Genomic DNA, 9,135 nt, shown 5'->3' on the forward strand with positions numbered 1-9,135 from the left:
CATGGCAGGCCGCGGGGTGAACTGGCAGCTGGTGGGCTCCCCTTGTCCTTGGGCCACGAAGAGGGACTCAGTTCCTCAATCAACCAACTCTCATGTCTGCCCCTTGGCAAGAAAGGTCAGCCCAAGGTCAGCCACCAAATTGAAATCAGAAGCCATAACCTGATGGAGTGAGTTCCTGCTGTGGTGCAGTGGGTTCATGATCCAGCTTACCTCTCTGCAGAGGCGCTGGTTCGATCCCCCGGCTGGAGCAATGGATTAGTGATCTGGTGTTGCCACAGGGGTGGCAGAGGTCACAGCTCCAGCTCGGATTCGATCTCTGGTCCAGGAACTTCCATGTGCCGCTGGGGTGGCTGAAAGGAAAAAAAAAAAAAAAGAAGCCATAGCCCGGGAAGGGACAATCACGTGTCCCCCACGGATGCCACCCTCTTCTCTCCCGCTGAGATCCGGGGGTGAGTATTTGATATATTTCATCAGGAATAATCCTCAATCTGTTCTGGCTTATCTTTGCAAGTGAAAAATGCATCCATCTGGATGCCTGAGTTTTCACCAGCAGCACATGTGACACGTCCTCACTTTCGGGGGAGGGGGGGAGGGTGCCAAGGAGCCTGGGAACATGACTCCCCTGGGAGACAGACGGGCCGGTGGCCTCACCATCCTCAGCGGTGTCAGGTGCCTGCTGAGTGTCCAGTGCTGTGCTGGACACCGAGCCTTTAAGCCGGGGCAAAAATGGAAAGGTTACATATTTACCCCTTGCAGACGCAAAGGGCAAGGGCAGCGCTCAGGGCTAAGCGGGGCGGGCCGCCCGAGGGGACGCCTTTCAGGCCTGGGTCCCGCCCCGCCCATGGGCCCCGCGCACCCTCACGTCCAATCCCCATGCGCCGCCTGGGAGGCTCCGCCCTGCACAGCTGGGGTCCCCTGAGGAGGTGGCGTCCCCAGAATAAGGACAGTTCTTTCCGGGGCCAGCAGCTGTCACCTGAGAAAAACTGAGATTGTTGTGCCCAGACGGGCTCAGCTCCGATTCCATCCCGAGGTAATTAACCTGGGAAAAATGTGACAAATCCTGGGCCCTGCCCTGCGGCGGTGGCGCATCCCCAGGCCCTCCCCGCCAGGCGGGGCCTGGGTCTGGTTGGCTCAGAGAAGAAATCTAGGGGCTGGGGGTCTCCCCCAAATGCTGGAGCACTGGCAGGGAGCTTGCATGGTCCAGTGGGGGTCCCAGGCTCCAGCCCTGGCTCCCTGCCCGCCAGCTGCTAGAAACAGACACTCAAGTCGGAAAGCTAGCTGGGCACAGCAGGGGGCACTGGCCACAGACTGGCGCCAGCCTGACTTACTGGGCCCTGAGGTCACCGTTCCGGTGGATCCTGCCCATCCCAGGGAACACGGTGGCACAGCGACACTAATCCTCTGCTTTTACACGTAATCACTTCACATGAGATACTCACTGTTCCATACACACCTCAAGTTCCTCTCATAGTGGCGGGATCAGAGATTTTAGAGGATTTGGGCTCATGTTCCCAGGGTGGGGGCCTGTGGGACAGAACCTGGCGGAGGGCGAGGGGCGCCAGGGGTTCTGACTCTGATCTCGGAGCATCCACTGGCTCCAGATCACAGCCACTCTCTGGACTCAGTTTTCTCACCTGTTCAATGGGTGGAACCAAACCCAATGCATCTCACTGCCTTTTAAGGTAAAAGAGATTCCACAGAATGTTGGAACATGGAAAAAAACCTCAGGAGGGGAGAGGTTTTTCCTGCCCAGGAATCTCACACCCTTCTCTGGCACGCCAGCTAATTTCCTTTTTCAAAATTCTGGGAGTTCCCTAGCAGCCCAGTGGGTTAAGGATCCAGCATTGTCACTGCAGAAGCTCAGGTTGCTGCTGTGGCTCAGGTCGCTGCTATGGTGTGGGTTTGCCCCCTGGCCAAGGAACTTCTGTATGCCTTGGGTGCAGCCACCAAAAGTCTATAACTGGACTTGAAGGAAACCAGCCTAACTGGTTAGAGGAGGTGGGAGGTGAGGCCGGTGGCAGCTAGCTCACAGAGGGCTTCTTATTTGCAGGGATCCTCAGGGAGGAAGTCCCGGCAGGAGGGCAGGGAGGGTGACTCTGTAAATTGTCCCTGTGGTCAGAGCCCTGGGTGAGTCACATTAGAGCAGGAGGCCCCTGGACACAGCAGGAGACTGAGGCCCAGATAGGGCATGTGACCTGCCTGAGGGCACACAGCTCTGGCCTGTCTTCCCTGCCCAGCTTGCCCCCTCCCGCCTCCACCCCCTAGGAGAAGCCAGTTTCCAGGGTTTGGGCCCTTCTACCCAGAGGTGGTCGTGGGGTTGTTTCCTGCTTCCAAAGTGCTTTCAACTCCTCAGGTGGAGGCATTCTCTGACCCTCTGTCCTCGTGCTGAGGGACAGGAAGCTTCGGGGCTGGAGTGTCCCTGGGTGTGGGATTCAGCAGGGTGAGAGCCACGTGGCACCGAGGGCTCGATCAGTTTACAGCCTGCTGTTAATAGAGGCCATCCATCACAGCCAACTGCAGCTGGCTGGCCCGCCACAACAGGAGGACACAGGCGTCCTCCTGCAGTCACCCCCCCACCCCAGGCTGAAAACCAGTCCCAGGAGGGAGGCAGGGGACAAGTGCCTAATGTGAGGACATCAGCACCCATAACATCTCTCCCTCTTTGCAGCAGGGTTCCCCCCGCCCCAAGTGCCGTGCCTGGCACATTCAGGACATACTGGTACCAAGGAGCCTGGCATGAGGGAGGCTTTGCCCACCATCAGGAGAGAGGGAGGGAGAGGTTCTGGGGGTTTCAGCTGCTGATCCGATGGCAGATACCTCAAGGCAGGAGAAGTGGCCACTCAGTGCGGGCCAGGTTCTTCCCTGAACGGTGCTGGGGGGGGGGGGGGCAGGGAATGTGAAGGGACCCCAAGGCTCTGCTAGGTGGGCTTCAGGTGTCAGCATCTCTTCCCAGGGCCTCCGGGCCCACTCTGCTCTGAGCCCCAGACATCCAAAAGGCCTGATTGGAAACTCTGGACCCTCTTGGGCATATTAGGGTTGAGACCAGGACTCAGATGGACCAGTCTTCCGGGCCTCTAGCCAGAGTCCTAGGCAGCTCAGTGCAGAGGGGGTGGGAAGGCCAGCCCACCTGTTCCCCGAATGTTCTACCCAGTTGGCCCTACAGCCAAACACGGAGCCACCATGGCCCCTGAAGGTCTAAATCAGAGGGTGTATCTGCTGTTTTGTGCCAACTGCTTCTTTTTAATGCTGGAATCTAAAATAAGTGCAAGTGGACATAAATTAGGGGAAAGGATTGCAACACTTGTATCTCCAGCCCCCGCATGCATGGATTTTGCCTCGCCAGCCACTCTGCTCTGCATTCTTCAAATATCATCTCACAATTCCCAACGATCCTGCAGAGCAGGTGTGACCTTATCCTCATTTTGCAAGCGTGGACACCGAGGCGGAGAGAGCTTCCATGATTTGATCAAAGTCCCAGAGCAAGGAAGTGGCAGAGCTGGGTTTCACACCCAGGCTGCCCGGCTCCAGGGGCTCCTGCTTCAACCACCCAGAGAGGATGGGCTTGGAGAAGCTGCCAGCAGGTGCTGACAGGATCAGGCCTCACCCCAAGGGCCCCTCCAGCCGGTGCGCGCAGCCCTCCCTGGAGAGCGCAGGTCTGGGTGACCTCGGGAGTCCTCGGGAGCCCTCCATACCTGTGACAGCCTCACGCTCCCTGGAGAATTCCCTGCTCTCTGATCTCACTTGCTTTCTGTCTGCACCATCCCCAGGCTGGTCCAGGCCACCGATGGATGTCAGCTGTCGTTGTGGGGCCAGCGGAGGAGCGTGCAAACCCCTGTGAGATTAGGGGTGCTGATGGACAAGGCGGCCGCCAGGGAAGAGGATCGCTTGACAGGCCTCTCCATTTCACCCTCGCAAGGGCCGAGCGCAGAGCCCTCTCCCCGCGCCCGCCCGCAGCCTGGCCTCCCCTGACCCAGCCCTTCTGCTTCCCTCCCCCACTTCACAGCTGCTGTCTTCACGTGTGGTGGTCAGTCCCTCCAGGTTAGCCCTGGTATCTGGCCTCCGCCCCACCGAGGGCCGACGGTTCAGAAGCCCACCGCCTCCTCTCAGAGGACACGTCCCCCTCCCTGCCCTCCCGAAGCTCTTCTTAAAAATCTCCATCCTGGGGAGTTCCCATTGTGGCGCGGTGGAAACGAATCTGACTAAGAACCATGAGGTTTCAGGTTCGATCCCTGGCCTCGCTCAGTGGGTTAAGGATCCAGTGTTGCTGTGAGCTGTGGGGTAGGTTCCAGATGCAGCTTGGATCCCACGTTGCTGTGGCTCTGGCGTAGGCGGCAGGTACAGCTCCAATTCGACCCCTAACCTGGGAACCTCCATATGCCGTGGGGGCGGACCTAAAAAGCAAAAAACAAACACAAAAAATCCACATCCAAGGAGATTCCTCATGCTCTGTGTCAACACATGTCATCCTTGACAAAGTTATGAGGCCACGGCCAGGTGAGACGGGATTTCCAGGAATTTGGGGTACATACAGGGATTAGTTAGTTAGTTAGTTAGTTAGTTAGATGGTTAGTTATTCCTTCTTTGGCCTCGCCAGCAGCATGCGGAATTTCCCAGGCCAAGGATCCAGTCTGAGCCACGGCGGCGACCTGAGCCAGAGCAGCGAAAAGGCCAGAACCTCCACCCACTGACCAACCATGGGTTTAAAGTATTCTGCTCATCTAGCCCAGGGGTCTGCAGAGAGCCAGGTAGGGGCAGTTTTATGCAGGCCACACAAGTTCCATCCCAGCCACTCAATTCGGCTGTTGTCACACACAAACCGCCATAGATGACATGAAAGGGAAAGGGCTTGGCTGTTTCCAATAAAATGTTCCCATCGTGGCTCAGTGGTTAACAAATCCAACTAGGAACCATGAGGTTGAGGGTTCGATCCCTGGCCTCGCTCAGTGGGTTAAGGATCCGGCGTGGCCGTGAGCTGTGGCATAGGTCACAGATGCACCTCGGATCTGGCGTTGCTGTGGCTGTGGTGGAGGTTGCAGACGCAGCTCGGATCCTGCGTTGCTGTGGCTCTGGCGTAGGCTGGCAGCTACAGCTCCGATTAGACCCCTGGCTTGGGAACCTCCATATGCTGCAGGAGCAGCCCTAGAAAAGACAAAAAAACACAAAATAAATAAATAAAATGTTGTTTACGATAATAGACTGCACCAGGTTTGGCCTGGAGCCATCATTGCAGACTTGGGCTAGAAGGAGGTTTAGGGGTACGGTCTGGGTGGGGCAGAGGGCTGGGGCAGTGGGCAGCTGGCCAAGGCATACCCTGGGCCTGCACAGCTGGGCACCAGCCCGCCCACCCCAGAGATAGGGAGGAGATCCTGAGTGGACGGAGGTCCCTGGGGAGCACTGACCAAGGGTACGGCTATGGTCCTGGAAATACCTGGAATGGGGCCCTGACTGCTGTCAAGAGTCCTTGTGACCTGTGCAGACGGCCCTCCCCTGAGGCAGGAGGCCCCCAGCCTTAGCAGTGACTGAGGTCTCATCTCCCGCTGATGCCCTTGGAAGAAAACCCAAAGCCAGTGCCCTGAGGTCGTGTGGCTGGTGGGGAGCTCCCTGTTTGGAAGTCTCTGCTGGGGAGGAATCCTCTCAGACAGAATTCCGTCATTTCTTTCGGGGCACCCCTCTCTTTCTTTTTTCTTTTTCTTTCTTTCTTCCTTCCTTTCTTCCTTCCTTCCTTCCTTCCTTCCTTTCTTTCTTTCTTTCTTTCTTTCTTTCTTTCTTTCTTTCTTTCTTTCTTTCTTTCCTTCTTTCTTTCTTCCTTTCCTTCTTTCTTTCTTTCTTTCTTTCTTTCTTTCTTTTTTTGCTTTTTAGGGCCGCACTTGCGGCACATGGAGGTTCCCAGCCTAGGGGTCCAATTGGAGCTACAGCTTCAGGCCTACACCACAGCCACAGCAGCAAGGGATCAGAGCCCCGTCTGCAGCCTACACCACAGCTCACAGCAGCAGTGGATCCTTAACTCCCTGAGCAAGGTCAGGGATTGAACCCGTGTCCTCATGGAACTTCCTCAGGTTTGTTATCATGGAGCCACGACAGGAACTCCACCTGTGTCTTTTCTACCCTGAGGCCTCTGCACGTGCTGTTCCCTCTCCCTGAAACACTCTTCCTTTGTCTTTGCTTCGCTTTAACATGCTTGTCCTGCCACTTTCTCCAGGAAGCCTCCCTGGATTGTCTCATCCTGAAGTTGGGTCAGGTGGCCCGTGTGTTACCATTGAGCCCTGCCAGTCCCTGCGCAGGCCTTTATCGTGCTTCGCTGCAATCCCATGCTTGCCTGGCCCTCTGCTAGAATGCGAGTCAGAGTAAGAACTCTGATGGTAGAGGCCCCTGCTCTGTGCTGGCAGGCAGCAGCAGCTCAGCAAATTCTGACCAAACGAACACGTGAATCTCACCCATACGCTGGCCAGAGCCTTCCTGTCACTATTATGGGAATAAATGTATTCTCTTTAAGTGGCCCAAGAAGTTTGAGGGGACAGAGGTCTTCTTTTCCGAATACTGGGGTCCCCTCTTGGTGGTGGGTGTGGAGCCAAAGGACAACCAAGCCAGAGCTGGGGTGGAGGGGGGAGCAGTAGTGAGACCACCAGGCCCTTGCCCAAAGCCCGTCTCCCACAGCCAGACGGGGAAGGCTTTAAGCTGTGGGCTCATGCATATTCATGAGGTGCCTGGGAAGGGACAGAGTCCTCGCTTCAGCGGATTGATGTCACCAGGGTCAAAAAGTTGCCAACCTCCCTCAGGTCCCAGCTGATCTGGAGGTTGGGGTTTCCGGCTAATCTTTACTGTGGAAACCCAGCCAGAGTCCTTACCTCTGATGCTGCTGTTACTCCTCAGCCTGATGGCGGGTGTTCTTTTGTTCCTCGAGATCAGTATGACAGAGACCCGTTCAAAGGCAGGGTCGGTGGCCAGACCCAGCTCAGATCAGCACGGCTTAGGAAAGTGGCTTCTGTTATGTCCAGGGAGCCACGCCGGTTCTCTTTCCTGGGGACCACCCCCCTACCCCCTGCATCTGCTTACAGTCCTTTCTCTGCTGAGAGAATCAGCCTTCCCTTTCCGCTCGTTTCCGAGAATTGATGGCTGCGCACATGTCTGCGTGGGCTGGACAGAGGCGGGCACCTTGTCTTAGTGGCCTTCGTGTGGGGAGGGGGGTGGTGGAGGGATGTTTTCCTGGACTCTGCCTGGAAGCGAGACTTCCTGTCTCCCTCTGGGCCCTGTTTTCCTGGGACTTAGTTTCCCCTGGATAAACAGGGAGGTACTGTGTTCGTGGTGTGTGTGTGCTTGTGGTATGTGTGGGGGGAGGTGGGTGTGTGCGCGTTTGTGGTGTGTATGTGTGTTTATGGTGTGTGTGCATTTGTGGTGTGTGTGTGTGTTCATGGTGTGTGTGTGTGTTCATGGTGTTTGTATTCGTGGTGTGTGTCTGTGTTCACGGTGTGTGTGGGGGGATGTGAGTGTGTGTGTTCCTGGTGTCTGTGTGTGTTCAGCTGTGTGTGTGTTCTGCTGTGTGTGTGTTGATGGTGTGTGTGTATTCATGGTGTGTGGGGGGGATGAGGGGGGTGTGTGCTTGTGGTGTGTGTGTTTTTGTGGTGTGTGTGTGTGTTCGTGGTGTGTATGTGTGTTCTGGTGTGTGTGTGTGTGTTCATGGTGTGTGTGTGTGGGGGATGTGTGTGTTGGGGGGGTAGGTGTGAGGAGGGGGCTGAAGGGCCCTCAGGAGAGAGAACTGCCCCTCTGGAAGGTTGCAGTGGTTTCCTTTTGAAAGGGGAGTTTCCGAGCTCACGTATGTTTTAGAGACCTCCGGTTATCACCGGGATTAGTTACCTGCCACCCCCCTCAACTGGGGACACGTGGGCTGGGGCTGGGGCTCTGCAGTAGCCCCGGGCCCGGGAGCCGTCTCCCAAAGAACAAGCAGAACTTGCGGCACTTCCGGATGGCATCCTGCCCACTGTTCCAATTTCCCCAGGGAACAGGAAGGGCAGAGATGGGCACCAAAGAGCTGGGCAGCCTGGGATGCAGGTTGAAGAAAGTCAGGTCAAAGCCCATGAGAATTTGAGTTCAAATCACAGCCTTCCATGCCCCCTACCCCCCACCCCCGGCTCGTCCCTCTCAAGGTGGCCGTTGTGGCGCTGGCGCTGTCCAGGCTGCTGTGACCACCTTGTGTGGAGAAGCCGCTGCATCTTCGAGTGTTGGGTGCTGCAGGCAGGAAGGGTGGGGGTGCAGTGCCATCCAGCCTGTTCTGGAGTTTTTTCCACCCACGCCACCCCCTCACCTCTTTGGGAAACCAGTCTGGTGCACCTCTCCTTTGGGGCCAATCGTCATGGTCGCAGTCCCAGCCCCAGGGCAACACTGGCCTGTGACCAGGGACTGGCCCCCTCTTTTGATTTCAGGGCCCCGTGCCTTTGATGCAATCAGCTCTGAGGATTCTCAGGGGGCACAAGCTCCACCAGGCCTTGGTGACAAGCAAGGCCTGTGGATGGGGTATTAAAGACAGATGGTACAGGAGCTCCCGCTGTGGCTCAGCAGTAATGACCCTAACTAGCATCCATGAAGACGCGGGTTTGATCCCTGGCCTCGCTCAGTGGGTTAAGCATCTGGCGTTTGCATGAGCTATGGTGTAGGTCACAGACACGACTCTGATGCAGCATTACTGCGGCTGCGGCATAGGCCAGCAGCTGCAGCTCCAGTTCAACCCCTAGCCCGGGAACCTCCCTATGCTGCAGGTGCGGCCCTAAAGAAAAAAAAAAAAAAAAGATGGCACAAATACACGAGCCTCCTTCCACCCCTGACCCTCCCCTCTGCTCTCTCAGCTCATCTCTGGGGCCCTGGACACAGGAGCCTGACTGGCCCAGATTCCCAAGTGTTCCCATGTCCCCGGCTCCCCCCAGCTTGGAGACTGGCTTCCGCTCCTCCAGGCTGTTCCTGGGCCCACTCGTCTTCTCCCCTCACCAGTGTCCCTGGCAGAAAAAGCTGACGAAGCAATTAAGAGCCTGGGCAGCTCATTAAACGCTAGAGCTAAGAGGTGCTAAACCTTCTCCAGCCGGTCAAGGGCAGCTGCCTGTCGATCATTCAGGAGCAAAGATGAGCCCGGTCTCCAGCCTCCCACCA

General features: G+C 56.8%; 1 protein-coding gene across 4 annotated transcripts in view; it reads right to left on the minus strand.

The window, feature by feature from the left end:
• Positions 1–7,111, minus strand: part of TMEM9 (transmembrane protein 9) — a 28,338-nt gene extending 21,227 nt beyond the window's left edge. Inside the window, exons 1-3 of one of the 4 annotated variants that reach the window (XM_084980745.1) lie at positions 6,846–7,111; positions 3,693–3,832; positions 211–350 (exon numbers count right to left, since the gene is read on the minus strand). The gene's annotated coding sequence lies outside the window, so the exon portion shown is untranslated. Of the gene's footprint in view, positions 1–210; positions 351–3,692; positions 3,833–6,845 lie in introns of those variants that run through there. The other 3 variants (XM_084980746.1, XM_084980747.1, XM_084980748.1) reach the window with 3 other exon arrangements.
• Between the last annotated feature and the right edge of the window lie 2,024 nt (positions 7,112–9,135).

The sequence above is a fragment of the Sus scrofa genome, chromosome 10 (genome assembly GCF_054392235.1).
Source record: "Sus scrofa isolate SSC_HxYL_T2T_F1_AM1 chromosome 10, Sscrofa_HxYL_maternal_Yorkshire_Landrace_v2.0, whole genome shotgun sequence".
Lineage (NCBI taxonomy): Eukaryota > Metazoa > Chordata > Mammalia > Artiodactyla > Suidae > Sus > Sus scrofa.